Below are 13,934 nucleotides of genomic sequence, written 5' to 3' on the forward strand. Positions count from 1 at the left end.
TGTAGATTGTTAGTTTTTATGTCTGGACCTAATATTGGACGAGCTCTGCATGATGGAATAAAGATTCCTCATTTTGCGGGTTCTAAAAACTGACATAAGCTGGGCAGGAGTCTCCATTTGCCGATGCCGAAATCGTGAAAAGCGATTGAGCGGAGAATATGTTCCGATGCCAAAATCGCAGCAGGTGCCGATTTGACAGCAAATTCTCCGGCACCTCGCCAGGGGCGTCAATACGAACCGGAACGCATGTCCAGTAAACACCATTTGCATATCATAAGCGGGCCTGACCCTGTATTCTCCAGGGACCCCGTGATTCTCCCCTTCTGAAGGGCCGAGTTCCCGACAGCGTGGTTCACTTCTGCCTTTAAAAATCCCAAAACCAGTGTGGTGGCTGATGAAGGAGAGAGCGGAGGTAGGACATAGAGAGGAGCGACAGTGGGCTGCCAGCTAGACACTGGCCGGGCTGGTTGGGGTGGGGGGGGGGGGGGTGAGGGGTAGGGGGGGCATTGCCACGGCAGGGAAAGAAGGGGGACGGAGGGGGAACAGACCGAGTGGCTGGGGCGAGCCCCCTTGGGACTGGGGCGGTGTCCAAGCATGGACCACTATTACCGTGGGCATCTTGCTTTGCACCCCACTGACCAGCCACCTTGGACCCTGGTTCTGCAGTGACACCGACCATATGGGTCCCCCCATCCTCCCACCCCGTACCCCACTCTCCGCCACCCACCCGCCACCCCCCCCCCCCCACACCCGACTGTCAGCCACCGGCGGCCCACGCGGGTCAACACCCACAATAGCCCCTATGGGGGCTGCACCCTTGTCGCAGTATCACAGCCGACAGTACCCCAGGCATCAGAGACAGGCACCAGAGGCCCCTGCAGACAATGGATATTGGAATTCAACCAGCAATGGTGGCCTTCCTGCTGGTTGCCGCAGCCCTGGGGGATGCCCTGCGGCTGTACGAGTGGGCTCTGCTCGAGGAGGAAGAGGCAGCTGCAGCAGCGGAGCGTGAAGCAGCGGAGCGTGCAGCAGTGGAATGTGCCACAGAGGGACAGGTGGCAGCTACCTAGTTGGAGAACTAGCTGTCCAACAGGCCGAGGAGGAGGCGGTGCCAAGGAGGCGCCGCAAATGGCCTCATGTGAACTGGCACCGCCTGTCATTCGAGCAGTTTCCAGACCGGACGTGCCGTCGAAGATTCCGGCTGAGCAGAGAGACAGTGTGGCATATCTGCCAGATGATGGCACACCTAACCTCATTGCTGTATGGGGGAGGACACACGTTCTCACACGCGGGGTTTGCTGCTATCTCCGGTATGTCCCAGGTCCAGGGGGTGACCGAAGGGATGCATGTCCCCTATGAGCACCTGCAGATAACAGGCCGCTCTGTACAAACCGAAAGGGTTCCACTCGGTGAACGTGCAGCTGATATGTGATCATCAGCTGCCCATCATACACGTCTGCGCTCGATTCCCAGGCAGTGTGCACAACGCCTTAATCCTGGCACACTCGAAGCTTCCTGACATGTTTGAGATGCCAGGCTGGGGGTTTGGCTCCTGGGGGACAAGGTTTGCCCACTGAGGCCACAGACCGATGTGGAGACCAGCTACAACGACGTCCATACAGCGACCAGGTCCGTGGTCAAGCGGTGCGTCGGGCTCCTGAAGATGCGGTTCAGGTGCCTGGACCACTGTGGAGGGGCCCTCCAGCATGATGTTGAGAGGGTTGCCCGCATCGTGGCGGACTGCTGACTCCTCTCATTGTAGCACTTCCCTCCGTCCACCTGGGTTATCCCTGCATACGAGCTGGCCATTCCAACACACGGTCCCATCGAATCCCTTGCATGGCAATATTGGGTAATGTCGGTGGGGAGCTGGGGGGCTGGAGCCCAGGCCACCCACAGGATCGACCCAAAATTCCACCCCACCAACCTGGCCAGCCCAGACCAGCCCAACCCTCACACCATTAGACAGAACACCGAGGCAGGTAACAGGTGTTTTATGTGAACAAATATTTACAAATTTGTGCCCGAGCTCCATCACTAAATTGTGCCCTGCACCGGTGCCAACTTAACTTTCTGTGTCTAACTTTCTGGCCTTACGGGCCCTAACACTATGTATAGGTGGTTCCCCAGACAGTACAGCAGGAGTGGAGGCGGCCAGCTGTGATTCCAGCCCTGCGATCTGGGTCCCCCGTTGGCGGGCATCTCCTGGGGCACTGGGGATGGGCACGGCTGCTGCTCAGATGTCCCCGGTGGCATGGTGCTGCCCGCTTCCCACCAGATGCACCAAGGACAGGAGGGGTGGAGTCCGATGTGCTGAAGTGTTCCGGCACCTCCATCAGGATGCCCGGGCCACTCGATGGGATAGGCGTGCGAGCAGAGCTATCCCCCAAGGCTCCCCTGCCACCTGCTGCTTTTGTCTCAGCCAGGGTCTGCGTGCTCATAGCTATGGAGTACAGGGAGTGAACCATCTCCGCCTGGGACTGCGCCACATCACGCTGCGATCGTGCCACCACCTTCTGGGTTTGTGTCACATCAGCCATTGACTGCGCCATCCCCCTCTGGGACTGGACCACATCAGCCAGAGCCCGGGCAATGTCGCCGACGTTCCCAGTCATGACCCGCTGTGACTGGGCCAAGTTCAGGAGCGCCGCTGCGATTTCCAGGTGGCTTGGGACATGGTTGTGAAGCGGTAACACTACCCTGGCCTCGGCCAGCACGTGCACAGAATGCCCCAGGCCTTGGACATGCTGATCCATAGCCAAAACCGTTGCCCCAATGCCTCCACCGTGGACGCCACACGTGCAGTGTTGGCCTGGGTGGCACGCTTGGTTGGCACCACCTCCTGCACGCGGTTGGATTCCTCCAACTGCATCTGCAGCTGCCTGATGCTCACCGACAACCCCTCATGTAATCTCTGGCTCTGTGATTGCAAGTGTACTGTGGATGGGACTGTCTGTTCCAGAAGCTGGAGACCCGTTGGGTTGGCAGCTAGTCCCTGGAGTCGGCCTATCCTCCGCCCCCCTCCTCAGGTGTTCCTACCTCCACCTGCTGTACCGGATCAGGTGTGTGGTGAGCACCGGATCGTGTCCCAGGAGCCTCTTCACTAACATGCCCAACCGAGGTGAGTATCTCTGGGAAGGTGGAGGGTGTTGGAGACAGCTGTGACGGAAAATCACTGACATCCTCCAACCCAAGCTCCGGGATCTTCGAGCTGCTTTCAGCGTTGGTGCCCTTCTCACAGAGGGGCTCTGGCTGTGGTACTGGCTGGGGATGCCAGGTGTACCCATCCCCAGCAGTTTCTGTAAGTCACAAGGCAAGCATGATTAGACTGCGGGCCGGCGGGGGGGGGGGAGGGTCGGGCATGTGGGCAGTGGTGGGGTTTGGTGGTGTGGGGGTACTGTAGGATGAGGCCGGAATGGGTGGTGTAGGGTGAGGGCAGTGTGGGGGCGGTGTTGTTGGGGGAGGGGGTTGGCACACGGTTCATGGGGAACTGCAACTAAGCCGGGTGTCACTTCCTCGCCGCGTCCGAGCTCCACCTTGGTGACCTCCCGTTCCTCTGGGCCGACAACCACGCCCAGGGCCCTCTGCTCGGCCACATTCAGGACCTGCAGGTCCGGTGGTCCCCTCCTGTCTTCTCCCGCTGTCGGCAATTGTGCGCATCCTTCTCCTGTGGTGGGTAGGGAAGGGAACAGAAAATGACAGTGATTGACGGCCTGACACATGCAGCCGTGGCGGTGGTGGCCTCAGTGGCCAGGGCACCCAGCCATGACGGCCGGTATGGGTAGGGGAATGTGGAGCAGGGTGGGGGTTCGGCCATCCTCTTGGTGGCGAGGGTAGGGTTGCAGGTGTGTGGGACAGGGGTTAGTGCCAGGGGCACAATGCTGCTTCCTCACCTTGGCCGGCCAGAGGAGGTTGTGCAGATTTTTCCAGCAGCTCTGGCCCGTCCGGATGGTGTTGCCCACGGTGCTGACAGCCTCTGCCACCTGCACCCAGGCACGGCACGGCGAACAGCGGCGGCTAGCAGCATCCTTCCCGGACTAGGGTACAGGATCTCCTCTGCTCTCAAGAGGGTCTCGAGCTCTGCGTCCGCGTACCTTGGTGCCGCTCTCCTTGCTGCCATCTTGTGTAGGGACAGCAGCGCATATATGCGGCTGCAGCTAGTCAGCCTTTGAGTGTGAATCGCGAAACCGGCGCATCCGTCACCCTTTCGTATTAGAATCGATTGTGATCCACATGGCGTGGTGCTAGCCCCTGAGCAGTAGCGGAATCGGTGGTGGTGTGGTGACAGTTTTTCTGTCATGAAAGTCCACGAATTCTGCGTTGGCGCCAACACTTAGTCTCAGAAACGGAGAATCCTGCCTGTTGTGTTTTACTAGTTTCAAACCAGTAGATGAGTGGCCCTCAAACTAGAATCTGTGGAACACTGAGAGAGAAAAAAGGTAAAAAAATAAAGGGTTCCAGATCTGGGTACTTCAGCTGAACTGGGAATTAGAAAGCTATTCCGCTTCCAGAAATAATAAATCAAAATTGTGAAGGGGAAAACAGCTGGTAAACGGTAAGAATTGAAGTAAGCTATCACATAGAGGCGATTTTGCGTGATTGGCAATGAACACTTCAGTCCGGCGATGGGATGACATTAAGAAGACCGAAAGAGCGGAAAAATGCTTAATGAAAGGTCTTAATTTGCTAAAGTCAATGTTTAAACTAAAGGACTGAAAAGTGCTCGGGAAGGAGAGATTCTCGCAGCTTGCAGGTTTCAAATCATTTCCCTTTTCAGATGTTTACAGCCCAGCTGTATTTCTAGGATTTGCTATTTTTATTTCAGATTTCCATTTGTTTTTATTTTTATCTCTATATTTATTAGTCCCAGCATTGGCATCATTCTCCAAAATGTGTTTTACTGTTGTGTGGTGCCTCTCCAAGGTATTAGTTGGTTACTTGTGGACTCTTATGAATGTTCACCGTGGCAGTATTCTTTGTGAAACATAGTAGGTGACAAAATAACACTAAAGGCTCAATTGTCCTTTTCAACATGTTCCTTCCACTTACAGCAGGAAATCTACCACAGAGGACAAAACAGGGCACACAATTTACTAATTTGTCACTTGGTAGTACTGAACATGTGTATTGCTGAAAAAAAGCCAAGCTGATGAAGCTTTTTGCCTTGAAGTTATCAGGACTGATGCAAGAATGCCAAATTTCAAAGGGAGCAACAATTTATGCTGCATGATAAAAGGGTGCTGATTGGATGGAACGTTGACTCTGATCTGTCAAGGCATTGTCTTGGAGGATGGACTCAGGAATCCTGAACACGGAATCAAACATCTCCAACGCCATAGCACTGAATAAACCTGGAGGAAAGCTTGGGCAGTAAAGATACATCCAAATAAACAAATAAACTTAATATCTCAACAACCAGACTTCAATCTCTCTGGAGCATTTGGACAACGCTCGGTAGAACACGGACTGGATGTGGCTGATGTGGCCTCTTGATGTATAAGTAACACTTTGAAACGTTGCTTGGCTGTGATTGTGAAAACCCTGACTAAACTATGAAGCACATAATAACACCTTGCACTGACTCAAGTTTGAGGGTGACATCCTTACACTTGCTTTCCAGTAAGGCCTGGTACTAGTTCCGGAACTTGTCATTAATACTACAATGACAGTTGCTTCTAGAGCCATAGGAAAGAAGAAGACCGGTTAATGTTGAATTGCTGAAAAATATGCATAGTACTCAGCTGTGGATAAGACCAGAGAAAAGGCAGTAGTACCAAAGACGGTGTCTGTTGCACCCCATCTTGTGCTGGCAAGCTTGTCGATGGTCTCTGTTTGTGTTTTGGGCTTTTTGGTTGTCTTTCGGAGGTGGTGATGGCACGTAAGAGGGTGGTCAAGGGTCACCCCAAGATAGGTGGGGTCATGCTGCTCATTTGCTGCACAGAAGGTGACAGTGAGGGTGTTGTGTGCCTTATGATTTTCAATGTAGAATGCAGAAACAATGGACTTGGCTGGGTTTGGTTACAGTCTCCACTTACAGAAATATTTAGCCATTTTTGACATGTTCGAGTTTAGAATGGCTTCCTTGTCCTGGAAAGATTGTCTGAGTTGTCATGGCAAGATTGTCAGCGTAAATACGTTTTTATGATGATTTGGTGGGCATGCCACGTATATAGATGTTAAAAAGTGTCAGTACCAGAATACTGTCCTGTGGGAAACCATTATTTAGTCTTCTTGGAATGCTGACCTTATCTCACAGGTAGATCTTCATCCTTCCGCTGCTCATAAACGTCCACAGCTGCCCATGAATCGGCTCATGTTTCCTCACAGTGTCGTAGGCTGAGAAAGGATATATGAAAGTTGCTCCAGTCTTGAGCCTGTGATGAAAACCAGCCTCAATTTTTGTAGCAAGAGCAGGGACTTTCTCACAGCAACTGCAGAGGGGCCTAAAGCCAACCTGCCCTTGGAGGGGAGATGAGATTGTACTCAAGCAAATTCTTGTTATGGGTCCGGACCAGAAACCTAATTGTGGTTAAGATCCCAGACTAGAACCCAACTATTTGCACACGGTAAAACTGTGAGGAAATGTTACTGTGCCACAGAAGTGATGGCACTGACCAGTAGACAGCTTTTATATTAAAACAAACTTTAATTTGAGCACAGAATTAAGCACATTAGCAAGAAAGAAATAGCTTTTCAGTTAACAGTTACAACATCTTAACTTGCGTCCTGAAACCTGCCTCTATATCCCAATTAAGCAAATGTACATACTTCAAACACCACTTCTGTATAAAGTTTGCAACCAGATTTTACTTGCTTATCTTGGTGAAGAGTCTTTGGAGAGCGAAACCCTTTTGTTAGGATTCAGCTGAAAACCTTCTGCTCAGCTTTCAGCCCTGGAATCAGTTACTTTGACTGATCAGACCTGGCCCACCTCATAAGCTACACCTGCTGCACTCAAAGCACACAGCATTCTTTTGTCTTTTGTTACAAGATGTGTTTTGATTTGTTCAGCCAGGTTCAAATTGCTACAACATTACATTAGCCCTCTATCTACAAACAGGTAAAATGTTGTTTAACATCTATGAGCAAAACACTTCCCCCTGCAAAAGTCACTGGTTAACTTTTAATCACAGTTCTAGCAGACAAACTGTCTGTAAGCATTTTAAACTAGGTTTTAATAATATTACTGCAAAAATACAAACTATAAAGTATGACAATTTCTTATATTCATTACATTTAAAAGAATGAGATGCTCAAAGCACTTATAGGTTTTACAGAGCAGTGAAATGGGCCTTTGGCTTCCACAGTCGTTTACTGGCTTTCTTGGTTCTGGTAATGTTATTACCATCACCTTATGCCAGAATTGGGAATGTGGTCATTCTCCATCATGGTTGAGAAGAGTGCCAGTTGGCATTGTTTTGCCAAGATAATGCAGGCACTCTAGTGGGATGACATCTTTCCCAGCAGCCTTGCCTTCTTTGAGATTGCGAGGCAAACATTCAGTTCCTGAGGGTAAAGTCATCTTCCAGTGGGGAAGATGTACAGGTTAGGTGGATTGGTCATGTTAAATTGTCCCTTAGTGTCCAAAAATGTGCAGGTTAGATGGATTGGCCATGATCAATGGGCAGGGTTACAAGATAGGGTGGAGGAGTGGGCCTAGGTAGAGTGCTCTTTCAGAGGGTTGATGCCGACCCGATAGGCAGAATGGCCTCATTTTTGCACTGTAGGGATTCTATGGATTCTAAGACTCTGGGTAATGAAAGCCTTCTCATGGTGTTGCCTGTCTAGTGGATAGTTGAACTTGGACATTTATAACTAATATAGTGACCAAATGCTTCCCAGTCAATGGCAGAAGGCCAAAATAAATACTAGGTTTATACTTGCGATTGTAAGTTAGTTTTAAAGAAACACTATACTCTGGATTCTGCTTTAATTTCTATCTGGACCTTTCACGATAATCATGGCCTGTGGTGCTGTGTCATGGGAAAGGTTTCTCTAAGCTTGTTGCTCCCATTCCTCAAAGCCCAATATAGTTGTAACGGCCAACAAATGAGCTGGATAGGCAGTGGCCTCGAAACAGGTGCCTATTGACCATGCTGGTGGGTTCCAGGCCAGGCAAGAAACCTGCACCCTGCATTATTAATGATCTTAGAAACCTTTGACAAAAACATTTATCCAAATTGCCCCCCCCCCCCCCCCCCCCCCCCTTCTCTGGAAGCTGGGGATAACATGGTTGAGGTTGGAGGTAAGATTTAAGCAATCCTCTTGGAAGGGCATGTTTGCATAAGAATGGACAAAACATGTGGCATAGATTTGCCTACACTTATGCTTGCACCCACCTACCTGCTCAGTGTTAGTGAGAAACCTTCCCACATCTGGAATGCAACTATTAGGCATAACTTTCAGGAGAATGATGGAAGGAGTTTAGAAACCTATATCTGCTCTGGACAACGGTTTGCTTCCTGAATAGGAGGAGCACAAGGCAGCAATGGGCCACAGTGTACCTGCAGATGAGCCAGGGGCAGTACACTTACTTCTGCTAACCCACCAAAGCAAAATAAAAGATGGTTAATACTGTTTCCTTGAATCACCACTGATGGTCCCTTTAAGGACCACAGGTTAGACCACTCATTGTCTGGTATAACTGAATGAAACATGTATGGTCCCCCATGTCATAACCATAAAATGTAGCCTCACAGCCAAAATTAACACGTACGCTATTCACCTGTTTACAGGGCCACCTGTAAATTGACAAGAGGGTTGTCAATCAGAGGGAGCCAAAGTTCAATTGGGGAGCCAAAGTTCCACTTCCTTCAAAGTTTCTTTTGCTCCTTTTGCAGGCAAGAAAAGGGTTGCCAACAATTTGAAAATCACCGCCATTATCTCAAAACAGTAGAACATTGGTAATTGCAGACACCCAAACAAGTGTAACTGAGCAACACAAATGCATTGATAGACCTGAACACTAACTCAAATATTTAATGGTATATTCTTTTGCTTCCTTGCATTCTATGGATTTCATGTGACGCAACTGTGGCATTTTAAAACTTTCGCAGACCACGAAAGTACAAAGAAACAAAAGCTTTATTGGAAAGATGTTTACTCTTCAGGCTGTTAGGATAGATTGGTCATTTGCTGTGCAAACAGCCGATGACATCATTGGTACATCACATTATCAGACTCTGAAAGTGACCAGGAACAAACTTTAATAGACTACACTTTCCTCCCCCTTTACATTCGAGGTTCCTGCAATGAAACACTATAAATCAAATTGAACAATTAATAAACACAACAGTCAATCAGTTAGATGTTTCTGAGGACGTTGATTCCTGTGTTATTGACGACAAACCTCAGCCGTCTGCTTTTTCATGCTGACTGCAACCTCTGGTGTTTTTGGTTTAGTTTGGACGTCATCCATAGTTGTCTCAACCAGAGCCAATGTAGTGTTCGCAGGTCGCCTCAGTGTTGAAGTGCCCTCAACTGGGGTACTGTCTTCCACAGTGCTTCTGGTCTTGTCAGGATCTCAAGGATGTCTAGGTTATCACTTGGAAAGGTTGTTGCAGACTCTCAGTTGGCTCTGTCTCTGCTCCACTAGTTCTAGTTGAAAAAAGTTGATCAGCGTGTCTCCTCCACACTATATCGTTCAAAGTCTGAACAGTGTAGGAGACCAGCCCAATCCGTGCTAAGACAATGGCAGGTATCCATTTCTTACCAGTGATGTAGTTCCTTGCCAATACTTCTTGGCCTTTCTGAAAAACATGACATTTAGCCCTGTTTTTATGTTGCAAAACCTGGCTTTGCTGTTTCCTCGCAACAATTTTTCTTGTCTTAGGTGGCTTCAGGAAATCAATCGCTGTGCGTAACTGACGTTTTACCACAAGTAATGCCAGAGAACTTTGGGTTGTCAAATATGTTGTATTCCTGTATGTCATCAGAAATTGGCTGAGTCATTTTGACAATAATCCTTGCTCACAAGTTTCTATGAATGCTTCATTGTCTGAACAAACCTTTCCACCAGCCTATTTGTGACAGGATGATAAGGAGCGGATTGGATGTGTTGGATTCTGTTCTCCTTTAAATAATTTGTGAATTCTTACAAAGTGAACTGTGGCTCATTGTCGCCAATAAGTTGCTAGGGTAACCGGATCACAATGAAAAGCATTCATCCTCCGAATGATCTAGAATGATCTATATGAATCATTGCAATGACCCCTCTGGCCATTCCCATGGGTGTAATGGTGGCAGGTTTCGAACCTATGCACGAGCCAAACACATTCTCCTTGATTTCACCTTCAAGCCCTGGCCACCAAAAATAGCTTCTCCTTCATCCTTACTATCCCACAATGACCTTCATGAAGTTGATTTTGGATACGTTTCCTTAACTCTCAAAGGTGTTCCAAAATATTTTGGAACACCTTTGTCATTTGATTCGAATCACCGAACACAAGAATCTTACTGCCATGTTTATTGTTTGACTAATACATCTAAACTATTTCTTCCAATTTGTACGATGCTGTGTAATTGTGTTTCCGGTATTCAGAAAAACGTGCCTTAAAGCTGTTGTAAGCTACTGGAAGTGTGATAAAATTCTGTTCTTATTAGTGGTCAATGATTATCATTCCTCATGTGCCTTCACCTGGAGAAAAACTGTGAACTTGTCTTAGACTATGGTTGATGATTTCAGCATGAGAAAGAATTGTGGAAAGTGGAAATTCCCATTTAAACAAGCGAAAGGATTTAAGTTCATTGCTCATCATTAAGAGCAGTTTACTAGTATCCAAGAGACATTGAAAATAAAGATCTTTGTCATCACCCCCAAAACAAATTGCTTGTTTATGCAAAACTAATTTGATAATGGATTTTGTGACTGCCATTGTATGGCAAGTGCACTTTTCAAATAAATGAGACGAATTTTGTTTCTAGTAAGGTCTTGTGCCTAGTGTGCATCATTAAATAAATTCAAATTTGAAACATAGGAAAGACTGGATGAAAAAGACATGGCGAGTAAACTATTGTGGAAAAGATATTCTACTGAGATGTAATATATGCAGAAAATGTGTTTCTATCGCCAATTATCCAATGTGTAGGATGGAAAGATGAACGTTCATTTCAAAGATATAGAACATGGTTTCTTTTCCTCCCTCGCAGAATCACAAAAAAGCTTTTCCCAGCAGACTCGAACAACACCACAGTTCAAATCATTAATGAAGGAAACAAGTGATAAAAGAATTTGAGTCTGTCACAATGGTCATTAAATATACTGTCTAATCTATCTACAGTGGCAGAGTGGTTTCAAGTACCCAATAATATATAGGTGACCTTTCGGTAGACAGTCACATTTCTGATTTTAATAAACCACACACGTTTGCTGAAATGTGCGTGTTTCTAATATATTACAGTGTGTGGAATTTCCTCACAATCTACTCTACAGCTTGCTCTATGGTAAATTGGCAGTAATGATATCACAGAGAAACCTAATATCATCCTGTGAATGTTACTTCGCATTGCACTGAGACACTGGAATATTTCTGCCCATGGAACTTTTACAAATATACTAAAAGAAAAGTTTTAAAAATTTCTTACACAACATATATTTTTATCAGATAGCAGGTTCAGAAAGGGAGTGAATTGAAGGCTGCAATCTAATCTTTGAGTTTCAGCTGACATTTATAAACTACTTGAGCTTCGCTCTCGCAGATGATGATGTCATCTAAATCCCTCAATTAGGTTACAACCTTGTAATTCTCGGTGAGAATCTACCATTCTATATTTATTTTGCTCAGCAGATTCAGGAACAATCAGGTTCTGCTATAATGCAGTAGTTGAATTCTCATGAAGCTCTTTCACCATTTTATGTCCTTGACTGCCTTTAGAACTCCAAAAACAGCGATAAATCCCACTTATCCTCCATTAATATGGACCAGTGGGGACTTGAACTGCACACATATCAGGCATTGCTTCACCATGGCCATCAGAGAACAGCTGTCGGTACGAAGGATCTCAAAATCTGTTTAAAAATGAGAATGAAATCAGGCTTTGCTGAAATGCCTGTTCAGGGCAAATGTGGGAAGGTATGATGGAATACAATAATAGTCATTTGAACGAGAAGACATGGATTACATTCCGAGTCCAACGTAATTTTTGCTTTGAGGTTTCCAGTATTATTGGGTTTCCTCACCAGAGAGAAATAGGTGCCCAAAGAGAACTGTACTCCAGAGCATCTCTTCTTCAGTCCTTCAGGAAATAGCTTTGGAGATATCTGCAATTGACCACTGTGAGCAATAAAACAGGTGAACTCATAAATTAGAACCATCGACAGTATAGCCCCTACCAGTACACCTGCCCACCTCTGGCCTGCTCCACAGTTTTATAGGTGACTGAGGAGGTGTTGGTGGATCACCCACCCAGCCCCAACTGAGGACCACTTCGTACCACTGCACCAATATAATAGATGGTGCCCAATCTATAGCCTGGAAGATGTAACACTGCATGCTGCTGATCAGTGAAAGGGTGGGGGAATGGATGTCAATCAGAGGCCACCCTTCCACAATTTTGCATTCCCACATTCACCCTCTCCACTTGCATGACCACCTCCCCCCCCCCCCCCCCCCCCCCCCCACCCACCCACCCACCCGCTCCATTACTGGAGCCTGTCAACCTGACAACAAGCTCTCAGACTTACTTGAATGTCTGGGTCCATTGCTGAAAGGCGCCTCCTCAGCCTACCTGCACCGTCAGCCGTGGCCATCGCTCCAGCTTGATGTGCACAGCTGCAAGCCTCCGATTGCCCAGTGTTACAAAGCTTGAATATTTACGTCTGAAGTCAGAATTTCCAGTTCTCAGTGGGCCTTGGGCCTTCTGCCCATACACTGACAGGGAGGTGGCCACACATGTATAGTTCATAAATCTATACAGTGTTGAAGGAGGCTATTCGGCCCATCGGGTCTTCACCGACCTTCCAAAAGAGCACCCCACTTAGGTCCATTCCCCCATTGTATCCTCATAACCTCACCTCACATTGGGGCAATTTAGCATGACCAATCCACCTAATCTGCACATCTTTTGGACTGTAGGAGAAAATTGGAGCACCCGGAGAACCCATGCAGACACCAGGACAATGTGCAAACTCGACTCAGTCAGTCACCCAAGGACAGTTGAACCTGATCACAGTTGAATACAGTGGATGTATTTTAACATCTTTAGGCCCTGCATGCCTGATCAGACGAAAATAAGTAAAATGGGCGTGAAATGCAAGTCAGGTGACCTGTACTGGAATGCAATTACAGTGGAACATGTCCCAAGGGGCAGGACACAGGAAAGGGTACAGGGAAACTTGCAAGAAGAAAGTGTCAGACAGGGGCAAAGGCAGGAATCAGAAAGCGACCCTGGAATCAAGTAGGTCATAACAGGAAAGGAACTGCAAAGAGCAGACTTGAAGTGAAGCAGGCTTGAGAGAAGCCCTGAAGATCCAAGGAGGCAGACTAAGATTAGTACCTCTTTACTGTGGGTCCTTTGGAGTGGTGGTGTTCTGCTTGGCATAGCCAAAGATCAGAAAATGGGCTTGGAAGGTGAAGCTCAAGGTTACATGGAGATCAAGGGAAAATAAATCTTGGAAGGTGAGATTGATACCTTGGAGGTTGATTCTTGTCAAAACCATTCAAGTGAGAGTTCCAAGGTAAGATCTTCAAATGTGGAGATTGGGAATCCCTTGTGCAAAAGACATTATTTCCATGAAACTGGTTGGCCCACAAATGTGACAAACGACTGGGTGGCTCGGTAAGAAATCCATGAAATCTGCTTTGGTTGCATCTATCATTTACTTTGGAGCACGGTGTTTCTGTTAATTCACTTGTACTTCATACGTACTCTGAATATTAAGAGTATAAGACAGATACTGTAAATTGTTTTGGGTGCGATGTAAGCAAGTTCACACA

The sequence above is a fragment of the Scyliorhinus canicula genome, chromosome 9 (genome assembly GCF_902713615.1).
Source record: "Scyliorhinus canicula chromosome 9, sScyCan1.1, whole genome shotgun sequence".
NCBI classification, from domain to species: Eukaryota; Metazoa; Chordata; class Chondrichthyes; order Carcharhiniformes; family Scyliorhinidae; genus Scyliorhinus; species Scyliorhinus canicula.